Here is a 27,845-nt window from a genome sequence, read left to right on the forward strand (position 1 = left end):
ATTTGTAAGTTCATTGCCCTCATCATTCTCAAAACATCTGCTCTCCACCCAAGCTCATAGCATCAGTTCCTCATTTTTCCCCTCCTTCTCCACTTCCCCTCCCTCATGAGCCCTTGATAATTTGCAAATTATTATTTTGTCATATCTTGTCCTGTCCGATGTCTCATTTCACTCACTTTCTGTTGTCTGTCCCCCAGGGAGGAGGTTATATATAGATCCTTGTAATCTCTTCTCCCTTTCTAACCCACCCTCCCTCCATCTTCTCAGTAGCCCCACTCACATTACTGGTCCTGAAGGGATCATTCACCCTGAGGATGTGTTTCCAGTTCCTATCTGTACCCGTGTATATCCTCTGGTCTAGCCAGATTTGTAAGGTAGAATTGGGATCATGACAGTGGAGAGGAGGAAGCATTTAGAAACTAGAGGAAAGTTGCATGGTTCATCGTTGCTATATCACACTCTGACTGACTTGTCTCCTCCCCAAGATCCTTTTGTAAGGGGATGTCCAGTGGCCTACAAATGGGCTTTGCATCACCACTCCACACTCCCAACTTCATTCACAATGATATGATTTTTTTTTTCTGATGATGCCTGATACTTTTTCCCTTTGACACCTCGCTGGTGTGATTCTTCCATGTGGGCTTTGTTGCTTCTGAGCTAGATGGCAACTTGTTTATCTTCTAAGACCCCAGACATTATACCTTTTGATAGCCGTGCACCATCAGCTTTCTTCACCACATTTGCCTAGGCACCCATTTTGTCTTCAGTGATCATTTTGGGATGGTGAGCATCACAGAATGCCAGATTGTTAGAATAAAGTGTTCTTGTGTTGAGGGAGTACTTGAGTCAATGACCAATGTCAATCTGCAAACTTAATTCTTAACAGTTCCATTCCCCTCTCATTTTATATATATTTACATATGTATATGCCTATATTTAGACCTCTATAAATGTCCTTTGCCTCCTGGTTCCACCGCCCCTTTCTTTCTCCCACCTGCCCTTCTCCCATATCCTCCAAGAACCATTGGTTACATTCTTTTCATCTCTGAATTATTTATGCCATCTATCTTATCTATATAGACATGCAGATACATTAATAAGTGCAAATACCAAATAAAACAGCAAAGGAAGTCAAAACTAACAAAACTATAACAACAACAAAAAACCCAAAGCAAGATAACAATAATAAAAAGAAAGCCACTTAAAAAAATGGAAAATCCTATTAATAGTTTAAGGTCTGTTTGTTGGCCCTTACAAGTGTTTTCTAGTTGAGTCTGATGGGTGCCACCCTCTGCCTCCAAAGTCTGTTTTTTGTATTCCCGGGAATTTCCTCACTTTGCTCCCCTTGCTGTTCTGCTGCATGCCCTTAGTGTTTCACTCCAGCGTGATGGGGTCAGATTGTGCACTATTCCCACACTGTGTCTCCAGTGCAGTCCTACTCAGCATTATGGTTTAATGAGGGACATTGTGACTCATGGTGGGGCCGGCCTTAAGGTCCTCTCTGTGTGTTGTGTATCCCAAGCAGGAGTATCGTCCTCGGTGCTTGGTGGGTCAGGATGCCTTCTCCTCCGTCTCCATTCATTTTTGTTTCTCCATTGTACTCTAATCTCTCACACCCCTCTCCCCAAGCTGTAGCCCCAGTGCTGTTGTCTGAAGTGAATTCTTTGGGTGTGGGGGGGGCAGGTGCATATTTTGGATTGGGGCTGGCCTTGTAAGCCTCTCTATTAGTTCCCTAGTAAATAAAATTCATAGTATACAAACCCCAATGAAATCTCCCAAAGAAAAGCATTAATAAGCCTATAATGGAGAAAATGTAATCATAATAAATAATGTATAGGAAGCCAGGGAAAAGAGAATGGTATCGCCAATTTAATAAGAAAAATAGTACTGCTGTGACCTCATATATATCTATAACTTATTATATGTAACGGAGTAAAAAGATTAATGATGCCTTATCATAATTATTAGGACCAAAGCTGGTAATAATTCTATGATTTGGTTCCAACTCATAGAGACTCTATGTACAACAGAAGGAACATTGGTTCATTCCTCATAATTGTGTCAATGTTTGAGCCTATCTCTGCAGCCTATCTCTGTCAATCTATCTTGCCAAAAGCCTTCTTCTTTTCCACTTCTTATTTTAGCAAGCACAATGTGTTTCTCCAGGGGCTGTCTTTTCTGACAACATGTCCAAATTACATGAGAAATTTCACCATTTTTGCTCCTTCCTTTCTTTGTTTCTTTCTTTCTTTTAATCATTTTATTGTGGGCTCGTACAACACTTAGCATAATCCATACATACACCCATTGCATCAAGCACATTTATGCATTTGATACCATCATCATTTTTTAAAATCATTTTATTAGGGGCCCATACAACTCATTACAATCCATACATCCATCCATTGTGTAGAGCATATTTGTCCATTCATTGCCCTCATCATTCTCAAAACATTTACTCTCCACTTAAGCCCCTGGCATCAGCTCCTCATTTTCCCCCTCCTTCCCCGCTCCCTCCTCCCTCATGAACCCATGATAATTTATAAATAATTATTTTGTCATATCTTGCACTGTCTGATGTTTCCCTTCACCCATTTTTCTGTTCCCTGTCCCCCAAGGAGGAGGTTATATATAGATCCTTTTTGCTTTCTACTTGAGCCCTTGGTATCAGCTCCTTATTTTTCCCTTTCCTACCCAACCCTCCCTTATGAATCTTTAATAATTTACATTTTTTTCATGTCTTACACTGACTGATGCTTCTAAAGGTAATTCTGGCTGAACTTCTTCCAAGACAGAACTCTTTTGTTCTTTTGGCAGTCCATAGGACTTTCAATATTCCCTACTAGCACCATAATGCAAGTGCATCAATTCCTCTTTGATGAGCCTTATTCAAAGTCCAACTTGCACATTCAGATGAGGTGATTGAAAAATACCATGGATTGAGTCAGGCATACCTTAGACCTCAAAGTATCATCCTTACTTCTCAAGACTTTAAAGGGGTCTCGTGGACAGATTAACCCAATGCAACAAGTCTTTTGATCTCTTGACTGCTGCTTACATGAGAATTGATTGTGGATACAAGAAAGATTAAATCCTTGACAATTTAAATCTTTTATCTATTTATCATAATGTTACCTATTGATTCAATTGTGAGGATTTTGTTCTATTTTATGTTGCTTTTGCAATCCATACTGAAGACTGAAATCATTAATCTTCATTAGCACGTGCTTCTAGTCCAGGTTTACTGGTTAATTAGAAACTGTGGAATCCCCAATACTTATACACATAATTATCCTCCAAGTTTGAGACTAAACTCAACCTGTGTCTCAATTTTCATTTAAACAATATAAAGGTTTATAGGGATAACAATACACTAAGAGCTATACACATCTTAGGATAATCAATATTTCATATCAAAATGGTATCATTTTCTCCAGGAAAAAATTCAGTATATAGGAAAGAAAGATGAGTAGAAGCCGTAAACTGATGGAGAAAGTGGAATAACTAGTTTTCTATCAAAGGAATTGCAATAAATGAAATGAAGCAAAATGTATACAAATTGTTGAATATAAAACTAATGATCTGCTCTGTAAACATTCACCCTGTTCACAGTAAAAGTCATTTGTATGTTTTTTTAGAAAATAAATCTCAGTTTATCTGCTTTATTCTTTCACATATGGGTTTGTCATGCGTTGCAATTAAGATTTCTTCTTAATTTTTAATGTATTGGATGGTGTAGAGGAAAAAACAAATATCTGTTGTTATTGCTTATGTACAAAAGAACAAACACTACCTAGTCCCATATCATTGCAATGTATGAGAATTCTTACTACTTCTAAGATATATTTTTTCCAAAGCTATATTTGATTATTATTCTAGCAATACATAGTATACTCAATATTCACCAATTCATCTTTGGTGTGAGGTACACTTTACCCAAGTGATCCATTTATGGATGGACAATTGACAAAATACCAAAGAAGAACTAATGCATTTTAATTAGTGGTTATGCATTTGGCTGCTAAGCACAAGATCATCAACTCTCCTCCCATAGAATCTCAAAAACCCACAGGGGTAGGTGGTTATGAGTCCTTTACCGTGGTTATGAATCAGAACTCTGAGTTGCATGATCCAGAAGAATGAACCAATCTATCTTGAGAGGAGCATAGCCAGAATGATTCTTAGAAGCAAGAGGGTGGAGACTCCATGTCAGAAAATTTCCATCTGTGTTCAAGAGGAATCTATTGAAGAACATTGTTGGGAAAGTAGAGGGTCACAAAAAAGAAAACCATTCAGTGAGATGAATGGACACCACAATGGAAACAATGGTCTCAAACATAGCGATGCTGGTGAGGACATCCCAATGATGAGCAGTGTTTCAATATACAGAGGATCACTATTAGTTGAAACAAACTCCACAGCACCAAACAATACAAACTGTCACTAGAAGTTCAAACGTTTCTCTCCATTAAATATCAGTACCTTGAAGCCAGAGTGTAAGAAAGTCTATGTCCTATACTTGTAGTTTAGATAATTCTTTAAGAAAATCACTACAATAAAAATGTGCTTTTGAATTAAATTTCTAAAAAGACATCCCTGAGTTTTCATTTTTTAAAAGCATCTTGTTGAAAAGGCCTGTTTGAGCTTCATTCATAATTTTCTTTGACATTTCTAGTAGTTATGTAACTGAGCACCAATTTTCTTACATAGTTATAAACAAACTCCCCCACCGTATGTTTGTATATATTTGTGTTGATTCTCGGCTAGACAAAAGCAAGTTTCTGAACAAGAGAAGCAGGTTGAGAAGAAAGGAAGGAAGGAGGGATTAGGAGAAGGAAGGAAAGCCAGGAAGAGGAATAAAAAGAAGAAAACAACAGCAACAAGGCCTACAATCTGGCTACATTAACCAGACATTTCCCATAATGTCTTCAAGTGTTCTTGTTGGAGTGTGGCAGAGAAATGTGTGTTGGAGGGAAGTCACTGTGTAAATAAGGTTATTGTACACAGTCCATGTTTCTCAGCTACCAATAGACATAATAATATAACACATGTAGAAAACATATATTGAATAGGAACTAACTTCCACTTTTTACTTTCAGTCCTTATGCAAATTGGAGAATGGATATTAAAAGATTATTCACACAGGTAAAAAGATAGATAATCAGTGGTTAAGATTTCTGACACAGATCGCATATTTAATGAGAGGCAAAACTCATCCCCAATATTTCTGCTACTGAAGGTTTTGCTCAGTATTACACAGTTCTTTTTGCATACATGTATATATATTTATGTATATATATTTATCCACCATGCGTCTGTCAAGTTGTCAAAATGTCGTGGCTTGTGTTCAGCAGTCATGTTCCAAGCAGCGTCGCTGACATTTCATAGACCATGATGGTCAGCTACACTGACCCTAAAAAATGCCAGGGATTAACCGTAGTGCAGACCAGTAATTGCTCAGATATAATTTCAGGTTGAAGCTTAAAAAATTCAAAACAAGACCATGTGAACAAAAAGAGAGTCTTGAGTATCTTTCACAGGAATTTCAAGGTCTCAAGTGCAGATTTGACACACTTAACACTAATTGCAAGGGACTTGATGAACTGTGGGATGGTATCAAGAACAACGTAGAGGAAGAGAGAATACGATAGTTAAAAAGACTGCAAAGAAAGAAAAATTCAAAGCATGTGTCAGAAGAGACTCTTTATCATGGAGCAGCTAAGGCAAATGGAAGAAATGACATAGAAAAAGAGCTGAACAGAACATTTCAAAGAGTAGTTCAAAAAGGCAAAGTGAACAATTATAAGGAAGTGTGAAAAACACACAGTAGAAAACCAAAAATGGAAGATCTTGCTCATATATCTTAAATGGAAAGAACTGACGAAAACAGAAGCCTCGAGTCACAACATCAAAAGATACTTTAGGCAAATATTGAACGATGCAAGAATCATTAAACTAGGACTTCATTGTGGACAATTTCAGCATTATCAAAAATAAAATAAAATTTCAAAGTAAAAGAAGAAACCATAATGATCCCCTACAATTCAATAAAAATAGCCAATCAGAAGTTTTAAAAAAGAAAAATCAAAATGGAAAGACTAAAGAGTTGCTATACTATAAAGCATTAGTCAACTATCAACTATTTCAAGAGGTAGAATATGAACAAGAACCAATGGTACTGAGCCAAGAAGTCTAAACTTGACCGAAGGCATTAGCCAAAACCATGGCTCCAGGAATTTATGGAATACCAATCTAGATGTTTCAACAAGCTGATGAAGCACTGGAAGGACACATCCCTTTGTGCCAAGAAATTTTGCAGACAGCTGCCAGAAAAACTGACTGCAAAAAAATCTATATATGTACTCATTCCAAAGAAAGATGACCCAACATAATGCTCAAATTATAGAACGATATCACATACCAGTAAAATGTTGCTGAAGATCTTCTAACAATAGCGCAGCAGTACATTGACCAGGAGTTTCCACAAATGCAGGCTCGATTCAGAAAGCGACTTGGAACAAGTAATATCATTGCCGAAGTAAGATGGATCTTGGCTGAAAGCAGAGAATACCAGAAAGCTGTTTACCTGTGTTTTATTGAGTATGCAAAGACCGTTGACTGTGTGGACAATAACAAGCTCTGGATAGCCTTGAGGAGAATGGAAATTCCAGAATACTTTGTTGTGCTCCCGCAGAACCTGTGCATGAACCTGTACAAACAGAACAGGGGATACTGCTTAAGGAAAGTTGTGCATCAGGGCTGAATCCTCTCACCAGACTTATTCAATCTGTGTGCTGAGCAAATCATCAGATAAGGTGAAATGTGAAAACGAATTTGGAATCAGGATTGGAGAACGGCTTACTAACAAATTGCAATATTCATTAAACATGGTCTTTTTATGATTTTGCATTGTATTCCACTTTTCTCCAATTGCATCCAAGATCTTCCAGTGTGGTCCCTTTCAGAGCAATAGGTAGTGGTAACCATTCACAATCCAGTTCTTCTGTTCAAGGCCGTAGAGATTGTTACCTATGATCTAGTAAACCATTGGAATTTTTCCAATATCTTTTATTTTAATTACCCTTCATTCCTGTGAGCAAGGAGAGGCCAAAAGTTGCACATTAAGTGATTGTTTTATAAGCTTTTAAGACCCCAGTCATACTGAGTAATATGTAGAATATTGTCTGACCTAGGGAGGTATCTCCTGTGACCATCGTCCTGAGCTCTGAGGTCAGAAGTCTCATTTTCTCAATAAGGTTGGTAATGTTAGACTATAGACTTATAGACTTTGAAAGCAGATTGCTAGTCCTTTCTTTTGTGGTTCTTCTGAATGGACTCAAATCTCCAACATTTTTGGTACTAGACTAAAGCAAACTCTTTGTACCAACCAAGGACCAAAATCAGCAAACATGATCTTTAAAACAACAATTAGATAACTATTTAGAGTGGCCCTTACCACCAAACAAATCAGAAGCCTCAGATACTCATGTGATTTGAAGAGGTGACCTTTGACTGAAAGATAAACCTATTTTAGTTTTAAAAGAACTATATTTTTAAGTAAAAGAAAGAGTGTGCACAAAATGAAAAGTACCATAAAATAAGTTATTAATTTAAATTGTAAAAGTGAAACACTGAAAAGGATTAGTAGTGTTGCTAAGGAATTTCAAATTAGATGTAGCTTATTCAAATTAATTATTTTTTTCTATTCCATTATATGAAGCACCTTATAAGGTTATTTCAATACAACTATTTTATACATGTTTATTACTACTGAGTATAAATAGAAGAGGATCAAAATGTGGAGTAATATTAAAGTATGTGAGAATGTTAAAAATAATGTGTTGTGGTTAATGCTGAAAAAGATCAATGGTTGATAAAATCAAGTGATTTTCATAAATAAAAATGGCTGTTTATACCTGCAAATAACTGTCCTGTGTTACGATGAACTTAATCACAGCTTTAGAATTGATCAATGACATAAAAATGTTTAGTTCAAATATTAATCATCTGAATATAATGGTTGAAAGTAGACTAATGGTTGAAAGTAGACTTTCTATTCACTAACAACTATGCATAATTATTATAAAACAAGACTTGACTTAATTGAATATTATTCAAGGTAAAATTGCGACGATGTTCATATCATAAAAATCACATTGAATTAGAATATGAAGAATTGTGGATCCAGCCAAATTAGACAACTGGTCTTATAGAAAAAAGTTGGGAAAATAATTTTTAACGTATATTCATGCTAATCCTGTCATTGTCTATAAATATATGTGTTCCCTGTGAAACTCTAAATGCAATTGGGCAAAAGTGTGTGGTTTGTGTGCATGTGTATAAAGTAGACAGCTTTCTTAGACAGAAATAGAGAAAATGTGACAAACAAAATAATAGAATTCTCATTAATATCATAAGGAAAATATTAATTCAAAAGAGAGACAAAAATTTTGGTTAGGAATAGTTAAAAATGAGTTTTCAAGTCATCGCTATGATCGCTATATAGTTTCTCATACTACTCATTCATTACAATAATTTCATAATTTGCTTGTCCCTATTCCCCCATCTAGAGGAGAAAGATGAAACGAATATATTCCTTTTACATTTTACAGCCTCAGGAGCTCTATGTAAGGTCGTAAAGAGTCAAAATTGACACGATGGTGGTGGATTTGGGTCCTCCATCTGGAAGAAGCATGTTTTGAGTATTGGACAATACAGTACATGTCCAGTCAGAGTGTTTTTTTGGCAATGTTTATATGATCCAATTAAAAGGAGAGGCAAACATTTCTCATATGTTTAAAGGAATATAATTTTTTGGATATGACATGGGAAAATATATTGCCTAATTTTTTTCGTAAAGTGAAGTTTAACAATTAAATTAACTTGGAGAAGATTATTGAAACAGTATGGAGCTGTATAATTGGTTTTGATGCAATTAACTGTTACCCTAATTAAGGTCATTCCCTAGCCAATTCATTCCAGAGATCTATTGCACTGTTTTTCGCTTGACGAAGATGTTTGCTCAGTTGCAACAAAGATATTTTACTTCCCGAGCTTAAATAGTTACTAATTACAAAATAAGTAGCTCCCCTTCCTCTGTGTGTGTGTGTGTGTGTGTGTGTGTGTGTCGGGTGGGAGGTGGTCTTATGTAGGAAGCAATTTGAAAATGAAACGTGCAAGAAACTTTTCCCTCCCTTCCAGTGTTCTTAGGCTTCTCAGGTATATGTGCAAAATGGTACTGGGGGTAGAGGGTGGGGGAGGGGGGAGGTTAGCTGAGTGGAAGGAGAGAGAGAGAGAGAGAGAGAGAGAGAGAGAGAGAGAGAGAGAGAGAGTCCAATATGAAAACTATACCCATGAGATAGGTACTTGTAAGAAGAGGAGGACAGCAATACAGAGCTAGACAACACCTATCAAAGAAGCGACTCACAGTGTGTAAATAAGGCCACTAAGTACAGTGTAAGCTTGAAGCTAATTTCTACCCTCTCACTAAGAATATTTTGTTCTTTGAGCCAAAATATTTGACTTCTGTTGCCTCAGTTTTACCATCTAAAATAGTAATAATAAAAACATATGCCTATTTCTAGTATACAGGGATAAATAATACCAAAAAAGCACTGGATATAGTGCTTAGAATTTAGATGGGCTCAATGAATCATAACTTCTATCTATGATAATCACCAATATTGTTATTATTATTATTAAATCTGTTGCTGTGGCATTTATTCTGACTCAAAGAGATTCCATGCCATTTCAAAGTGAATAGGCACAGAAGATCTAAAGCTGAGCAGTTTGAGATCACCAGTCTCTCTTCAGAAGAAATATCCACATGGGTTGGCATTTCGAAAACACCAGCAACTCTGAGGGAGAACACTTGGAAACACACTCTGAGTCTGTGGGACGTGCTATAAGCCCATATCGACTCGATGGCAGTGACTTTGGTTAGGTTTTGAATGTACACATTCTTATATGATCATGTAAAGTCATATCACTTAAGATATATTTCTATTTTTTGATTTGCTAGATTATGTGTCAAGCCCCCGCTCCATCATATGAATCATACCATATTTCATTATATATTTTGTGACAGAATGAGAGGAAAATTGAAGGAGCAAAATTTTCTGAAAAGTTATATTAATGAAAAATGAACAATAAGCAAATATTAAGAATTCAGGGGGGAAATTTTATGGCAGTAATGACATAATTAAATTATTTGATTAGTAAAAATATGGATGCAATGCTCAAATCTCATATCTGACCTCCTCTGGCTTCTCTGCTTCCCCAAGGCAAGAGTCAGACATGCCTCCATACTCCCTCCTTTGTTACCTGTTCTGACACCAACCATACTTCTCAGGCCACCCTGCATATGTGCTGGATTCCGTCATTCATGCCACTGGCCACACGGAACTCACTGATTATACTCACAATTAATGGGATTTATTAGGGATGCCAACAAGTTACCACAAGTCAAGATGAGGAAACACAAAGGATGTACTCATTAGTCTCCGGAGCCAGCAGACAAGGGCTTCTTGCTCCAGTTTCAGTCTCTTAAGGACAAGGTCATTGGCCTTTCCCTCCATGTGCTGCTGGGAAGGCAACCCGCCTTTCGCTGTTCCATAATTCTGTCGTCTCATGTCAAATGAAGAGAAGTGTAATCCTGGCACCGCTCCCCTGCGTCTCTGTGCCACAGTGTGTGAATCTGTTCTTGGCAATATCCATCACTTCAGGCAGAAATCTTGATCATATTTTGGCAATGTCTTTTAGGCTTCTGTATCTCTCTCTTCTACAGTAGCTCATCCTCTGTCAAACAAAAATTGAACAGACCTCTCTATTAGTATTATACCTGCCCTGTTTGCATAGTTCTCCCACTTATTTGGTGGGCGTTACGGAGACTTGGGTAGAAGAGTCATATTATGAAATTTCACTCCAAAGTCAGGTGCACCTTAGGCCTGAAAGTAACAGCCTTGATCCTCAATACGTTAAAGAGGCCTTGTGCAGTGGGCTTGCCCAATATAGTATGTCTTTTGATCTCTTGACTTGTTGCCATAAGCATCAAGGCAAAAACCTAGACTACTTGAATTCTTCTTCATTTATCGTGGCCCAGTCATGAAGATTTGAGCCTTCTTTATATTGAATTGTAGTCGATACTAATGACTGCAATCCTTGATCTTCATAAGCAAGGGTTTTAAGCCCTGTTCACTTTCAGCCAGCAAGGTGGTGTCATTTGCACATCTCAGGTTGTTAATAAGCCTTCTTCCAATTTTGATGTTACGTTCTTCTTCATATAACCCAGCTTCTCTGATGATTTTCTCAGCATTCAAATTGAATAAGTATGGTGAGAGGATTCAACCCTATCACACACCTTTCCTGATGTTACACCCTGTGTTTTAAACCGTGCGATATTCCCTTATTCCATTCACACAACTGCCTCTGGATCCATGCACACGTTCTACCTGGACACTATTAAGTATTCTAGAATTATCGTTCTTCTCAAGGTTATCCATAGTTCATTAGGATCCACAAAATTTAATACATTGTCATGGTCCATTAAAAACACAAGTCAACATTGCTCTAGTCTTCTCTGCTCCCAGCTAGGATCCATTTAACATCAACAATGATATCCCTTGTTTCGCATCCTCTTCTGCATATAGCCTGAATTTCTGGTAGCTTCCTGTCATTGTATTGCTGCAACCATTGTTGGTTGATCTTCAGAAAAAAATTACCTACATGTGATATTAAAGATATTGTTCTATAATTTGAGCTTTCTGTCAGATCACATTCCTTGGGAATGGGTACGCACACGGATCTCTTCTGATGAGTTGGCTAAGTAGTTATCTTCCAAACTTCTTAGACTAGATGGATGAGTACTCACAGTGCTTCATTAGCTTGGTATTCTATAAATTCCTGGAAACTTTTTTTTTAGCTAATTCCTTTAGTACAGCTTGGACTACTTCAGTATTATGGGTTCTGGAGCTGATACTACCTCCTGAAATGGTGGAATGTTGGCTAGTTATTTTTGGTATAGAGACTGTATTTTTTCAATCTTATTTTGATGAATCTCATATCATTCAATATTTGTCCATAGATTGTTTCAATATTACAACTCAAAACTTGGATTTTTTTCCAGTTCTTTCAGTCTAAGATATATAGCAGTTGTTCTTATTTTTTATTTTCTAACTTGGAGTCTTTGCATATTTCATCATAATATCTTACTTAGTCTTTATAAGCTGTCCTTTGAAATTTATGTTCAGCCCTTTGACTTACTCATTTCTTCCATTTGTCTTAGCGATTACTGTACAATTAATATCAAGTTTCAGAGTCAAGAGACTCGGACATCCACTTTGTGACACCCACAAAGTGATATCTATTTTGATGTTTACATTCCTCCCTACATTTCAGAACCTTTTTATTTCTCCATGAACAATATTATTGATGGTCCCTCTCAGAGCTCATCACTTCTGTCATCAGTGTTCAATGAGTCATTCTGTTCTTGAACTGGTTTGTTGGTTTTTTTTTTAGTTCATGTGGGACATTCATCGTTGCATTTTGACAATTGTGGACTTGTTTTTATTTTCTTCCACTTCATCCTGAGTAATTGATGATCTGTTTCACAGTCAGTCTGTGGTCTAGTTTTCACTGCTGTTATTGACCTTCTCTCTCATCTTTTCTCACACAGTTAATTTGATTTCTGTGCATTCTAACTGGAGAAGTCCATGTTTGTAATCACTTTTGTGCTTCTGAAAAAGGGCATTTGCAGTGAAGAAGTTGTTGGTCTTATAAAAATTCTATCATGTGATTCCTAACTTCATTTAGGTCACCAAGTCATTATTTCCCAAGTACTGCTCCTTCTTCCTTGTTTTCAACTTTTTCATTCCAATCTGCAATAATTATAATTGCATCTTGATTGCCTGCTTGATCAATTTCAGACTGAAGACATTGGGAGAATTCTTCCATTTCTATAGCACTAATTTTATAGTTGGTGCATAAATTTGAAAAATAATTCTATTGAGCGGATTTCATTGTATTAAAGTTGATATTATGTTATCACAGACAGTATTATAATTCAAGATAGATCCTGAAATCTCCTCTTTGATGAATATAATGACATTCTTCTTAAGTCTCTTCTTTCTGACATAAGCCATATGTCTTTCTCATTGAAAAAACCATTCTTGGTTCATTAGCTTTGATACATTCACTTTACCTATACACAGTTATAATGTAAGAGGCAAAGATCTGTCTTGGTTAGAAACATAACTAGTGTGCATCTCAGAAGCATGGATAATGAGACTTTGTCTGTGTACTTTAGAAAGATCAGTCCCAGGAAAAGGACAGCATGTACGTAAAGTAGACTGGGACTAAAATTAAGGAAGACCTGTTCACAGTATACACAGGTGAATTCCATCAAGATTTTTACCACTTTGTTACCCGGACCCACGAAGAAAAGAGTTGTTTGTTCAGAGTTTGAGAATTCGGCTAAATAATTCCCTGCCCTAGCAGTGGCATTCTTGTGACCCAACTCACCTCCAGAAAGAATAAATACTTGTTTTCTGTAAAAATTCTAATGAAATGAAGGCATTTTCTGGCAACCCCAGATATAATAATGTTAATTTACTTGCAATCATAGCATTAGATAAAAGCTTTGCAAAATGAAGACTCTTCATAAGTAAAAATACACTAATTTACAAAACACATTTTCTTGGTAGAAGAAAGCAATTTTGACAAAAAGACACAAAACATGTAATTTTGACTAAGTAAGGGAAATTGATGAAAGAATATTGTCAAATAATATATTATGTTGCTTTCTAGAATATAGAGAATATAACATCATTATACAGCTGAACTTAAATTTTCTAGAATATTATTGTTGTTGTTGTTGTTGAATTGATTCAAACACATAGTCAGTGAACAATGAAATTAAATATTGCCCAGTACTCTGCCATTCTCACATTTGTTTTATACAACCTTCCTAATGCTGCGACCCTTTAATACAGTTCCTCATGTTGTAGTTACCCCCTGAACCACAAAATTATTTTTGTTGCTACTTCATAACTGTAATTTTGCTACTATTATGAATTGGGCAACCTCTGTGAAAGGGTTGTTCAACCCCAAAGAGGTCATGACCCACAGGTTGAGAATCAATGGTTTTATATAAGTTTGATGTATAGCCATCTAATCAAAGACACCTCTTCCTCTTTTTTGCTGGCTCTCTACCAAGAATAATGTCCTCTTTCAGGGACAGGTCTCTCTTGGTAACATGTCCAATGTCTACAAGATAAAGTCTCACCACCCTCTCTTCCTTGAGAGAATTCTGACCAGCTGTCTTCCAAAACACATCTCTTTCTTCTTCTAGAATACTATGGCACTTTCAATATCCCTTTCCAATACCATAATTTAATTACATCAATTCTTCTTAGCTGTCATTTATTGTCCAATTTTCACATGCGTATGAAGCAATTAAAAATGCCATGGCTTGAGTGACACCTTTTAGACATTTCCAATACGTCTTTGGCTCCAGAGTTGCCCAGTGCAAATCCTTTAATTTCTAACTGAGGATTCCTTGAGCTTTGATTGTGAATCCAAGTAAGATGAAATCCTTGTCAATTTCCCTCTCTTCTCTATTAATCATGATGTTGTCTATTGGTCCAATTTGAGATTTCTGCTTTGTTTTGTTGAGTTGTAATCCACACTGAGGGATTGAAGTCCTCTTTGTATTTAGCAAGCAAGGTTGTATCATCTTTATGTTGCAGGTTGTTAATGAGCCTTCTTCTAATCCTGATATTGCATTTTTCCTATATAGTCTAGCTTCTCAGATTATTTGCTCTAAATACAGAAAGATACAAGCTTTTTATAAAAAACATTTTATTAGGGGCTCATACAACTCTTATCATAATCCATACATATGCATACATCAATTGTATAAAGCGCATCTGTACATTCTTTGCCATAATCATTTTCAAAGCATTTGCTCTTCACTTAAGCCCTTTGCATCAGGTCCTCTTTTGTTCCCCACCCTCCCCGCTCCCGCCTCCCTCATGAGCCCTTGATAATTTATAGATTATTTTTGTCATATCTTGCCCTATCCGGCATCTCCCTTCACCCCCTTCTCTGTTGGCTGTCCCCCAGGGAGGAAGTCACATGTAGATCCTTGTAATCAGTTCCCCCTATTCAAACCACTCACCCTCTACTCTCCCAGTATCGCCCCTCACCCCCTGGTTCTGAAGGTATCATCCACCCTGGATTCCCTGTGCCTCCAGCTCCTATATGCACCAGTGTACAACCTCTGCTCTATCCAGACTTGCAAGGTAGAATTCGGATCATGGTAGTTGGGGGGGGGGGGGGTAGGAAACATTTAGGAACTGGAGGAAAGATGTATTCTTCATCGGTGCTATGTCGCACCCTGACTGACTCATCTCTTCCTCTAGACCCCTCTGGGATTGGATCCCCAGTGGCACACAAATGGGTTTGGGTCTCCACTCTGCACTTCCCCCTTCATTCACTATGGTAATTTGTTGTTGTTGTTTTTTTATGATGCCTTATTCCTGATCCTTTTGGCACTTCGTGATCGCACAGGCTGGTGAGCTTCTTCCATGTAGACTTTGTTGCTTCTGAGCAAGATGGCCGCTTGTTCACCTTCAAGCCTTTAAGACCCCAGACACTATCTCTTTTGATAGCCTGGCACCATCAGCTTTCTTCGCCACATTTGCTTATGCACCCGTTTGTCCTCGGCAATCATATCATGGAGGTGTGCAGCCAATGATATGATTTTTTTTTTGATGCCTGATAACTGATCCCTTCGGGACCCTGTGATCACACAGGCTGGTGTGTTCTTCCATGTGGGCTTTGTTGATTCTGAGCTAGATCGCTGCTTGTTTATCTTCAAGCCTTTAAGACCCCAGACACTATCCCTTTTGATAGCCGGGCACCATCAGCTTTCTTCACCACATTTACTTGTTCACCCGCTTTGGCTTCAGTGGTTGTGTCAGGAGGGTGAGCATCACAGAGTGTCAATTTAATAGAAGAAAGTATTCATGCATTGAGGAAGTGATGCAACCTTAATACACACCTTTCCTTATTTAAAACCGTGAAGGATCCCCTTGTTCTATTCTTGCCAATGTCTCTTAGTGTAAGTCCATATTCCACATGGGTCTAATTAAGTGTTCTGGAATCTTCTGTCTATAGCAGTCAATGATATACTCTGCTAGATGTCTGCACTGGCAATAAAACACAAGTCCACGTCTTGCTTGTATTTTGTTTTCACCCATAATCCATCTGATGTCAGAAACAATATTTCTCATTCCAATCCTTTCCTGAATCCACCTGGAATCCTCCTAGAATTTACAAGGCATCCCCCTATCAATGTAATGCTGGAACCATTTTATAAATTATATTCAGCAAAAATTTGCTTGCACATGATATTCATAATACTGTTTGATAATTTCTGCATTTTTGAAATGGGCACAAGTACAGATTTCTTCCTGTTGGTTGACAAGATAGCTGTCTTTGAAATGTCTTGGCACAGACAAGTAAGTCCTTAAAATAAGCTCAGCATAGTTAAAGGAACTGAGATGTCAAATACCTGCAATCATTAAAAAAAATAAAGAATCAAAAAAGTCTAGAACCTCACTAAAAAAGCTCATAGAGCGTATGGCAGACAAAAAACAACCCAAGGCCTGAGAATGGACAAAAAATGATTTCTAATGTTTCTTCATTATAATATTTTAAAAGCCTCAACACTAATTATAAGGCATACGGAAATAAAAACGATGACACATTTACAAATATATATTACCAAGTATTTTCCATGAGGAAGTACTGACTATAGATTTGCTAGGTGAAGTGGGAATGGGGTACTAAAACACAATTCATGAAGATGGAGACTAGAGGTTTGTCTGACCTCTGCCTTAATTCAGGCTTTCTTATTTGACTAGCTGAGGTCTGCTATGGCCAAGTTAAATTATTGAATATACATGAACTTCCAAAAAAGTTAACAAATCTATTTTGGAAGAAGTGTAACCAGATTTCTCCTTTGAAGCAAGGATGTTGAGGTTTAGTCTCTCATATTTTGTACATAGTATCAGGACAGACTAGGGTAGAAAAGCACATCACAATTGGTAAAATAGAGGGACAGGAAAAAAGAGAAAGACTCTCAAAAGACTAAATGACAAGTGGCTTCAATGATATGTTCAAACAGATCAATTTTTCTAAGGGTTTAGCAGAGGGCTGTGAAGTGTTTCCTTTTCCTATATATTGAGTTGCTATGCGTTGAAAGCTACTCAATGTCGGGTAACAATAGCAAAAAATGACAAACATCTTAAATTAACATTCTTAGTTACATTAAGCCATGGACAAAAGGCAAACGTAAACCAGAATAATATATTAAGAAACATAAAATATTAGCAAAAGATGATACAATAAAATAATGAAGTAAATTTTCTAGGCTTGAAAAGTAAAGATGTAATGAAAAACTCACTGTAGAGTTCCAATAGAAAATTCAATGAGGCAAACGGCATAATCTGCAAACATGAGAATAAATAACTAATAGTGCAATCTGAGGCATAGAAAGAGGAAAGAATTTTTAAATTAATTAAAGATCCGATTTTAAGCAACTTATGTATGCACTCTACTGTAGTAGCATGCACATAATATTAGGAAGAAAGAGAGAGGAAGAATGTTCCAGCTTGTTGAAACATTCCAATTGATATTTCATCAAATCTCAGAGCGTGTTTTTCAGATAATGTTTTCAGTGCAGCTTGAACTTCTTCCTTAAAGACCCTTGGTTCTTGTTCATATGCTACCTCCTGAAATAGTAGAATGTCAATTATTTCTTTTTGGTGCAGTTACTGTGTGTATTATTTCCATCTGCTTTGGGTGTTTCCTACATCAGTCAATATTTTGTCCATGTTGTTGTTTGGTGTCATTGAGTCGCATCAGACCCACAAAGTTTCTCTAGTCAAACTGGTCTGAGACATTATGGTGCCTTGGGATCAGGATACTAGAAAGACAAATCATGAAGATGGAGACTAGAGGCTTGTATGATCTCTGCCTTTTTTCAGATTTTTTAATTTGGCTAGCTCAGCAGTTCTCAACCTGTGGGTCACAACCCATTTGGGAGTTGAACAACCCTTTCACAGGGGTCTCCCGATTCATAACAGTAGCAACATTACAGTTATGAAGTAGCAACAAAAATAATTTTATGTTTGGGGGGGGGGTCACCACAACATGAGGAACTGTATGAAACAGTCGCGGCATGAGAAAGGTTGAGAACCACTGGGTTAGCTGGAGGGTAGCTGTGGCCATGAAGTTTACTGGGTGGTTTTCTGGAAAGGACATGGGGAGTGAAAGTTTTGATTCAGACAAGTTGTCGTTGGTTAATCCTGTCTGAAATGGCAAAAATTAATGTGATAAATGTAAAGTTTGAGTTAAGATGGCGAAATTACTTCTTGAACTTCTCCTCTGAGACCATGCTGTTTAGTCAAAATGGCTGAGAGAAGGCCAAAATTTCTGACAGAAGGCTTAGCCCTAGCTTCATGCAATGCAGTCAGATGCCTAAGGCCATATTGCTTAACAATAGGATAGTTTAGATAGGATAGGTTTGAATTCAACTTTTAAGAATTGAGTTTAGGATGTGACTGTACTAGAATTATAATGTTTTATGCCTAATGTTATTGATATAAATGTGGTAGAAGTGACTGTTTGGAAGTAAACATAGAGAGTTTGTATGCCTACTTGCCTTCAGAATTGAATTCGATCTTTAAATTGGTGTAGGACATACCAGAGGGCTCTGAAAAGATAAGCCCCACCAAGTGCTCAGGACATTTGCATTTGAAGATACTTGCCAAGGGTGCTGTTGACACACTGAAGAAGAAATATGGAACCCTTTGGCATTTTGAATTGTTAACTAGTGATTGGTACCAGAAACTGGAAAAAATTTGGAGCCATGAAGGAACTCTCTCCTCTAGAACTAAATGGTAAAGGGAGTCTGCTGGCAGCTGTTTGGGCCGGTACAGACAATGCAGCCCCTTCCCTCAGCCTCTCAGAAAGTTGGGTGATCTGCTGGACTTTGCAGTCCCAGCCTCCAGCCTTCCAAGGAGCTTACCTCTCCAGGCAGGGTCCACACAGCTCCTTCCCCCAGCATTCCAGAAAACAGGTCTGTGGAAAAACAAGATGATTTATTCACAGACCACATGCTGACTCAAGGCCTTGCAGCTTCAGCATTAAAAGCCTTCTTACCATTATCAGTACATACATCCTTGGCTTGGACCCTTTGTAAGTCCCACTGCCTCACCTCCAGGTTAGGTCACTTCCTTGACCTAACACACTGGGTTGTGGAATCTGCCCCGGAGTTCTTTCCCTGCCTCAATAGAGCCTTTCTTAACTTCATATTCCTGCCTGAATTCTATCGCTGCTCTGTGTCTCCTTTTCACTTCTCAGCAGCCTCAAATGCTTGCTAACTGACCACTTGGATCCACTTGTTGAGTGGAACTGGGAGAGATGCGGCAATAGTGAGACTGCTACGGACACCATTGGACCTGGTTCTCTGGGAATAGAGGAGAAGATAAGAGCAGGTTAACTGGTCTGAAGTTCATGACCTAGCCCAAGCGGGCTAGTGTTGTTGAGAATGTGTGACAGGGCCCATGGTAAAAAGGCAAGGAAGCCAATAGACACGTTGGTGAGGCTAAGTGAGGCAGCCCATATTGAGTTGTCCAGAATCTGACCAGATGAGGTTTTTTGAGCCTCACCATATGGTGTGTATTGCTGCTGACTTTATGGATGGGCTGTCCTGGTTTGACTTTGCTTATGGATGGAGATTCACAGTGTTCCAGCTGGAATGAAGATTCTTCACATCAGAGAACATGTTTGTCTTTTCAGGATACTGGGTTGATATAAGTTGTTAGAATAGAAATTGGATACCCAAAATTAGGGGGATAAAGGCATGATGTGGCTGGCTTACAAACTTGCATAGGGTGAGGGATAATATTCATAGGGTTATAGGATCATGCTTCACTTTCCTATTGTTGAGACACTCAGGGAGCTGGAGGAGTCATGTGTTGACCTGAGCCAGCACTGAGATGCTTCTACTGATATTGGATCCACAAGACTTTCACCCACTGGCCTATGAGCTTGCATGTGGCATTGTTGCCTGTGCTATATGAATCTGAAGAGGAATTTATGGACTAGTATAAAAAATGTGGGCTAATATCAAACTTAGGAACTTCCTGGGATGTTATCTCAATATACAATTGCTCTTTGATATAAAATTCTTTCTATTACATATATAAGAGTGTCCCTGGATAACTTTCTCTATTCAACCCAGTCTAACACAGCTTCCAAGCATTTTGTCCATAGAATCTTTTAATATTTCAGTTCCAGTCTTGAATTTTTTTTAAATTCCTTGAGTTAAAGATATACCAAGAATATTAGTCTTTTTTTTAAATTTCTAACTCTAGGTCTTTGCACATTTCATTATAATATTATACTTTATCTTCTTGAGCTGTCCACTGTGAAGGAATGTCCTCCCAAAATGAAAGAGTGAGAAAATGAGAACAACTTGCAGGAAAGATGTAAGTAATGAAACAGGTATGTTAGTGAATCAAAGGGGACAGTGAAAGGTTTGGGAAAGATTAGTAAGATATGTTAAATGTAATTGAGTAAAGGGATAGGTATACATAAATATAAGGGAGAAGTAGATTTTGATAAAAACAAGTGTTGGTTCATTGGACTTGCTGTGGTGCCCTGGCTAAGGAGAGGGAAAGAACACAGCAGAATCTACTAAACAGATTGTGGTTATAATGTTGTTACTGTAGAGTTTATCTTTTAAAATTGACATTGTAATAAGGAAGAAAAAAATATCATCATGGAAATTGAGAAAATATGTCATTGTTGGGAGATAATTTAATTGCATAGATGTTAGAATATCAAGTGCTTTTGAATAATGAACAGTGTTAATTCTAAAATGAAAACTATAATGCATTCAAGTTTTATTAGCAAAATTTAATCATTAAAGGTTTCCAACTATAACTGAAATTTATTACCTTCAATTTTAGCTAAAGACCCAAATTAGAAGGCTGATAAACCTTAATAAATCTTTAAAATGCAACTCTTAAATTCATTTAAAACCAGATTGAATTAAGCCCAAATAACATGCCATTAAGTGACTTTATTAAGAAGCTCAATTGAATTATTCATTAGCATGTGCAGTATAACAAGGTTTAGTGGTAATTGTTATTTCTTTTTAAAATTAATGATTTTAAAATGCTTCTCTCATTTTGTTCAGTTTTAAAGATGCCCTGATAATTAGCGAATGTTTGAGATTCTTGTCTAAGCTAAGAACAGAATTTATTTTGCATGAACCATCTCAGATAAATAGAAGACCATGTATTAATTCTACTCTCTTAAAATCATTTGTCCCATGTTGGATCTTGTCTCAAACTTGATACAAAAGGGATCCCATCTACTTGTGAGCATATGGTACATTATAACGGCTGAAAAGAAGAATCTGTTCTTTCCAATGTAATCAAGATCTACTAAGTGCCAACCCTGTGTCAATTGCCTGCTCCAGTTGTCTCCAGCTCAGCTGCCTTGTATATTTCTACAAAGTGAGAAAATTCTACCCTAAAGCCTTTTAAAACTACTGTGGAATTTCTGCTTCATCATTTCACTGCAAAATATTTCACAGAAAGATGCATGGTTCCCCCTCCCCTACTGCCCAGACATACTAACCACAACAAAAACCCTTGGGCAACTGACTATGTTAAGCTTTTTTTTTTTAATCATTGTATTGGGGCTCATACAACTCTTATCACAATCCACACACACATCAATTGTGTAAAGCACACTTATACATTCATTGCCCTCGTGATTCACAAAACTCGCTTTCCCCTTGGGTTCCTGGAATCAGCTCTTCATTTTCCCTTTTCCCCTCCTCCTCCTTCCCTACTCCCCCCTCCCTCATGAACCCTTGATAATTTACAAATTATTATTTCATCTTATCTTACACTGCCCAACGTCTCCCTTCACTCACTTTTCTGTTGCCCATGCCCCAGGGAGGAGGTTATATGTAGATCCTTGTGACCGGTTCCCCCTTTCTGCCCCCTGCCTTCCCTCCCAGTATATGTTAAGCTTTAAAGGCAGTTTCTCAAGGGCATTTATGCTTAGCTCAAGGAAAGGAGCAACTTCAGTTGCGGGGGGTTTATTTGAACAGGAAAAATTTAGCCCCGGAAGCTATCTTGTACTCTTCAATATCCTTCTGTAAAAACTACCTCAATGTCCATAAGGGATCCTATCTCAGCCCACAATAAGATTTCTCTATTTTGTAGCATTCTAACCCAATAAAGACTTGCTTTCCAATAGCTAGCAATATGTCCTTGACCTAGAAAGCTTAAACTAACAGGACATTAATTAATTTTTCCAGGAGATATTTGCAGTTTCACAGACAATAACCATGTATAGTTCTGTACTACCAAGACATTAAGAAATAAAATTTATATATAGGATTTCCAAAAGTGTGATGAAAAGCCAACTCATAGTATCCCTACAAGACAGGTCAAACTGTCCCCTTTGAATTTGAGATTATGGAGCTCTTTAGGAGAGTAGAAAGCCCTGTCTTTCTCTTGCAGAGCGGCTGGTGGTTTCAAACTGCAATCCTTGCAGCTCGGAGCCCAACATGTAAGCCCTATGCCACAAGCGCTCCACAGAGTGAGGAGGATTCGTGACATTCCATTTGTGATGCTCCGCTCTATGTATTGACTCTCTAAGATTCTTATTTCCATAAGATGAACTGCTCTAACTTTTCCTCTCTTGTTTTTATGTCTCTTGCATTATGAGGTCTCACATTTGAAAATTCTAGGAAACTCAATCCTGAAAATAGAGCGCTTGAGGCCTGGTGGTGCCATGGTTGAGCTGAAAGGTCAAAAGATGGAGCCAAAAGACCTGGAAGCTCAAAATCACCAGCCACTGTTTGGCAGAAAGATGTTGCAGCCTACTTCCATAATGATTCCTCTAGGTTCACTCTGAGCCTCAACTGTCCAGATGGCAAAGCATTCGGTGTGAGATTTTAGACGTAATATTGAATTGAGGAATTTTTCCCAACTGACACTCTTACTAGAAGATACCATTTTCCCATTTGGAGAAATGTTTCATATTGCCTGTACAAGAAGACACCTCACGTGTTTTTCTTCCTTCTGAGTAAGGAAATCTGCATTTTTAACACTCCTGTCTTTATAGTTTTAAAATACCAAGTTTCAAATGAAAAAAAGTTTAATTTCACATGGCTTTGAATAGAAAAAAAATTTATTTGGACTCTCAGCTTATTTCAGTGTCTCTGTTTATTTGGAGAAAAATGAATTCCTGAATTGGGTTCCTAAAATTAATATTCAAGGTGTACCTAGTGAAAAAGGCTGATTCAAAACCATTTATTATGAAATACACTGTCCTAAATGTTTTACTACATTAACTAATATAATTTATCCTCATATATTTAGAATGTGGGAGAACTTAGGCTGGGGGCAGAATAAATGAATCTGATGTCTTATATCTATGTAATCACATAGTTCAAGCAAAATGGAATTACTTCTCTTCTGTAGATCAGCCATAAAGGAATTATTATGACTTCAGAATGAGCCACTGGAATGAAAAAAAAATCATTAATGAAAAGCTATTTAGATGTTTGTTGTCATCGACCAGCAATGCTAAATTTTGATTTAGAGTCACTGATTTATATTGTTATTTTACTGGGTATTAGCTTCTAGATCAGCTTTTTGAAACCACCAGCTGTTCCTGAGGAGAAAGACCCAGCCTTCTCTTCCCCTAAAGGGTTACAGTCTCAGGAGCGCACATGGACAGTTGCTATCGTGCACTATGGGATCCTTGTGAGTTAGAATTGACTCAGTAGCAGTGAGTTGGGATTATTGGTTTAGTTCACATCATACCTATATAGATTTATTGAGATTTATTGTAAAAATAATTATTTTAGCTGCATATAATCAGCTCCTCCAAGAAAGGATAAGAAAAATAATCACAGCAATAGACAGCCAAGTTTGCAGCAATGTATTGTTCTCGACATGTTAGTTTTTTTCTTCTAATCCAATCTCTAACTTCTCAGCCCTCTCTACAATCACTTTCCAATGTGTCTTCTAAAATTTGGTTTCATTATTTGCATAGTCTTTAACACTTCTAAACTCTTCATAGAGATCCCTTCTCACTTGCCCTTAAATAGCATCTAAATGACTACTTTCTCTGCACACCATTAAAGCTGAATCCCCCCCCCACTTGCATTGGTTAAGTATCATAGAACAAGGTTACAGGGTAATATGAGTCTTTCCTTTGTTATAAAAATTACTGACTTCCTGTTAACTCTATCACATTTATAAAGATGGAGCTTACACAATCAATAATATAACATTTGTTTCCATCCAGTTGCTGTTACTGACTGATGAGCTGGCTGTGACTCAGGGTGACTTTATATATAAGAAAAAGAAAATATTTTCCAATCTTGTGACAATGTTCCCTTGTTTCAAAACCTATCGCTCTAGATTTTCTGTATTTGGGGCTAAGCTCCAGGTACATGTTCCCTTCGGTCACACTTCAAATGTTCTCTCTCTTTTAAAAATCAAATTCTTAAAGCTTTTGCTTTCTGCTCCTACATCTTTCTAACCTTAAGTACTAGGCTGCTCTCCCAAGAGTCACAACATGGGAGAAAACTGTTCTGGAAATTATTTCCATCTAGAAAATCCTTTATGAGGTAGTTTGACTCTGTCCTACTGTGTCACTGAGTCATATCCAGCTTTATGGCACATAGCATCAAATTCTAAAGCTCACTAGGAATCTAACCAACAAGAAAATCACTAAGAAATCCCAATCCCCACAACACTCTCTTTTTCTGTTCGTTTATATTTTATATCTTCTTTACTGTTACACAAAATCATCCTATAGGGTCTCGCCTTCTAGTGACTCCTTTCCTCTTTCTAGCTTTTAAGCATTTTCATATATGTGTGTGTATGTATATACATATTTTTTTCTTAATTCAATTTGGATTTCAAATGATAACTTTTTTCTTATTTAGTCATCTTTATTTGGTGTTCAACTTATACTTATATGTGAGGCCATTGCAGTTACCATGGCTTGGATTAGGTACCCCATAGTCCTCAAAGTAACATCCTTACATTTAAACGCTTTGAAGCAATCTTGCGCGGCAAAATTTTCAGTACAATGTAGTTTGGTTTCATTCTTTTTTTAAATTATTTCATTGGGGGTTCATACAACTCTTATCACAATCCATACATACATCCACTGTGTCAAGCGCATTTGCGCATTCATTGCTATCATCATTCTCAAATATTTTCTCTCCATTTATCAGGCATCAAAGAACAAAAAATCATATCATTGTGTGCCCACCTTCCCGATATGATCACTGAAGACAAATGGGTGCATAAGCAAATGTGGTGAAGATAGCTGATGGTGTCAGGCTATCAAAAGATATAGTGTCTGGGGTCTTAAAGGCTTGAAGATAAACAAGTGGCAATGTAGCTCAGAAGCAACAAAGCCCACATGGACGAAGCACATCAGCCTGTGTGACCACAAGTTGTCAAAGGGATCAGGTATCAGGCATCAAAGTACAAAAAAATCATATCATTGTAAATGAGGGGAAGTGCAGAATGGAGACCCAAAGTCCATCTGTAGGTAATGGGACACCTCCTTACAGAAGGGGCTCAGGTAGGAAGCAGTGTAGCAACAAAGAAACATACAACTAATTCTTAAGTGCTTCACCACCCACCCCCACTATCATGATCTCAATAAATCTGGCTAGTCCAGAGGATGTACACAGGTACAGATAGGAACCAGAAACACAGGAAATCCAGGACAGATGATCCCTGAGGATCAGCGGTGAGAGTGGTGATACCAGAAGGTGGAGGGAAGGTGGGATAGAAAGGGGGAACCAATTATTAGGATCTACATATAACCTCTTCTCTGGGGGATGGACAACAGAAAAGTGGGTGAAGGGAGACATCTGACAGTGTAAGACACCAAAAAATAATAATAATTTATAAATTATCAAGAGCTCATGAGGGAGGGGTCACAGGGAGGGAGAGGGGAAAAAATGAGGAGCTGATACCAAGGGCTTAAGTGGAGAGCAAATATTTTGAGAATGATGAGGGAAATGAATGTATAAATGTGCTTGACACAATTGATGTATGTATGGATTGTGATAAGAGTTGTATGAGCCCCCAATAAAATGATTAAAAAAAGAAGACATAGCTAAAATTTTTTTATCAAATGTGCAAAAACCTAGAGTTAGAATACCAAAAAGGAAAAATATATTCAGCATATCTTAAACTGAAAATCAAACTCAAACCTTGAGTTACAATATTGAAAGACTATGGGGAAAATATTGTATTATGCAGGAAGCATCAAAGAAGATAGAAAGAAAAGACAGAGTCACTATACTGAAAAGAACTAGCTGACATTCCAACATATGAGGTAACATATCAGCAAGAACCAATGGGGCTTAAGGAAGAATTTCAAGCTACACTGAAAACAGTAGTCAAAGACAAGGCTCTGAGAATTGACTTTAAATTTTTTGAAATGTTTCAAGAAGCTGGTGAAGCACTCTATAAGTGCTTCATCATATTCCAGGAAATTCGGAAACCAGCTGCTTGGTCACCTGACTGAAGAGTGCCATGTTTGTTCTCATTCCAAATAAAGGTGACTCAGCGGAATGCTTCGACCAGTGCTTCTCAGCCTCCCTACTGCCGCGACCCTTTCATTCAGTTCCTCGTGTTGTGGTGACCCCCAACCATAAAAATTTTTTCGTTGCTACTTCACAACTGTAATTTTGCTACAGTTATGAATCAGGCGACTTCTGTGAAAGGGTAGTTTGACCCTCAAAGGGATTGTGACCCACAGGCTGAGAACCACTGGCTTAAATTATAGAACTATATCATTGATATCACACGCAAGTAATATTTTGCTGAAGATTTCCCCATCACAGTTACAGCAGGACCTTGATAAGGAGCTACCAGTGATTCAGGCTAGATTCAGATGACTTGAAACAAAGTATATCGTTGCTGATGTCAGATGGATCTTGATTGAAAGCAGAGAATGCCAGGAAGGTGTTTGCATATATTTTATTGATTGTATTAAGACATGACTGTGTGGATTATAACAAACTATAAATGGCCTTGAGAAGAATAAGAGTTCCAGGACACTCCTTTGTGCACATGTGGAACTTGCGCATAGATCCAGAGGCAGCTGTGTGGACAGGACAAGGGAATACTGCATGATTTAAAATCAGGAAAGGTGTGCGTGTCAGGGTTGTGTCCTCCCACCACACTTATTAATCTGTTTGCTGAGCAAATAATCAGAGCAATTAGATTATATAAAGAAGGATGTGTCAACAGGATTACAGGAAGCCTTATTAACAGCAAGCAATATGCAGATGATAGAAACATCCTTGTTGAAAGTGAGGTGGAATCGAAGTACTTGCTGATGAAAATCCAGGATTGTAACCTTTAGTATGGATTACAACTCAATGTGGAGAAGATCTAAATCCTCACAACGGAACCAATTAATAACATCATGATAAATGGAGAAAATATTGAAGTTCCCAAGGATTTTGTCTTACTTGAATCCACAATCAATGCTTATGCCAGCAGCAGGCAAGAGATCAAGCGTTGAATTTGGTAACTCTTCTGCACTATATGACCAGTATTTACAGTATTGAAAAGCAAGGATGATATTTGAGGACAAAGGTGTGCCTGACACAAACCATGGTATTTTCAATGATCTTATATGCATGTGAAAATTGGGCATTGAATAAGGAAGACCAATAAAGAATCAAAGCATTTGAAGCA

This window comes from Tenrec ecaudatus, chromosome 3 (genome assembly GCF_050624435.1).
Source record: "Tenrec ecaudatus isolate mTenEca1 chromosome 3, mTenEca1.hap1, whole genome shotgun sequence".
Taxonomy (NCBI): Eukaryota; Metazoa; Chordata; class Mammalia; order Afrosoricida; family Tenrecidae; genus Tenrec; species Tenrec ecaudatus.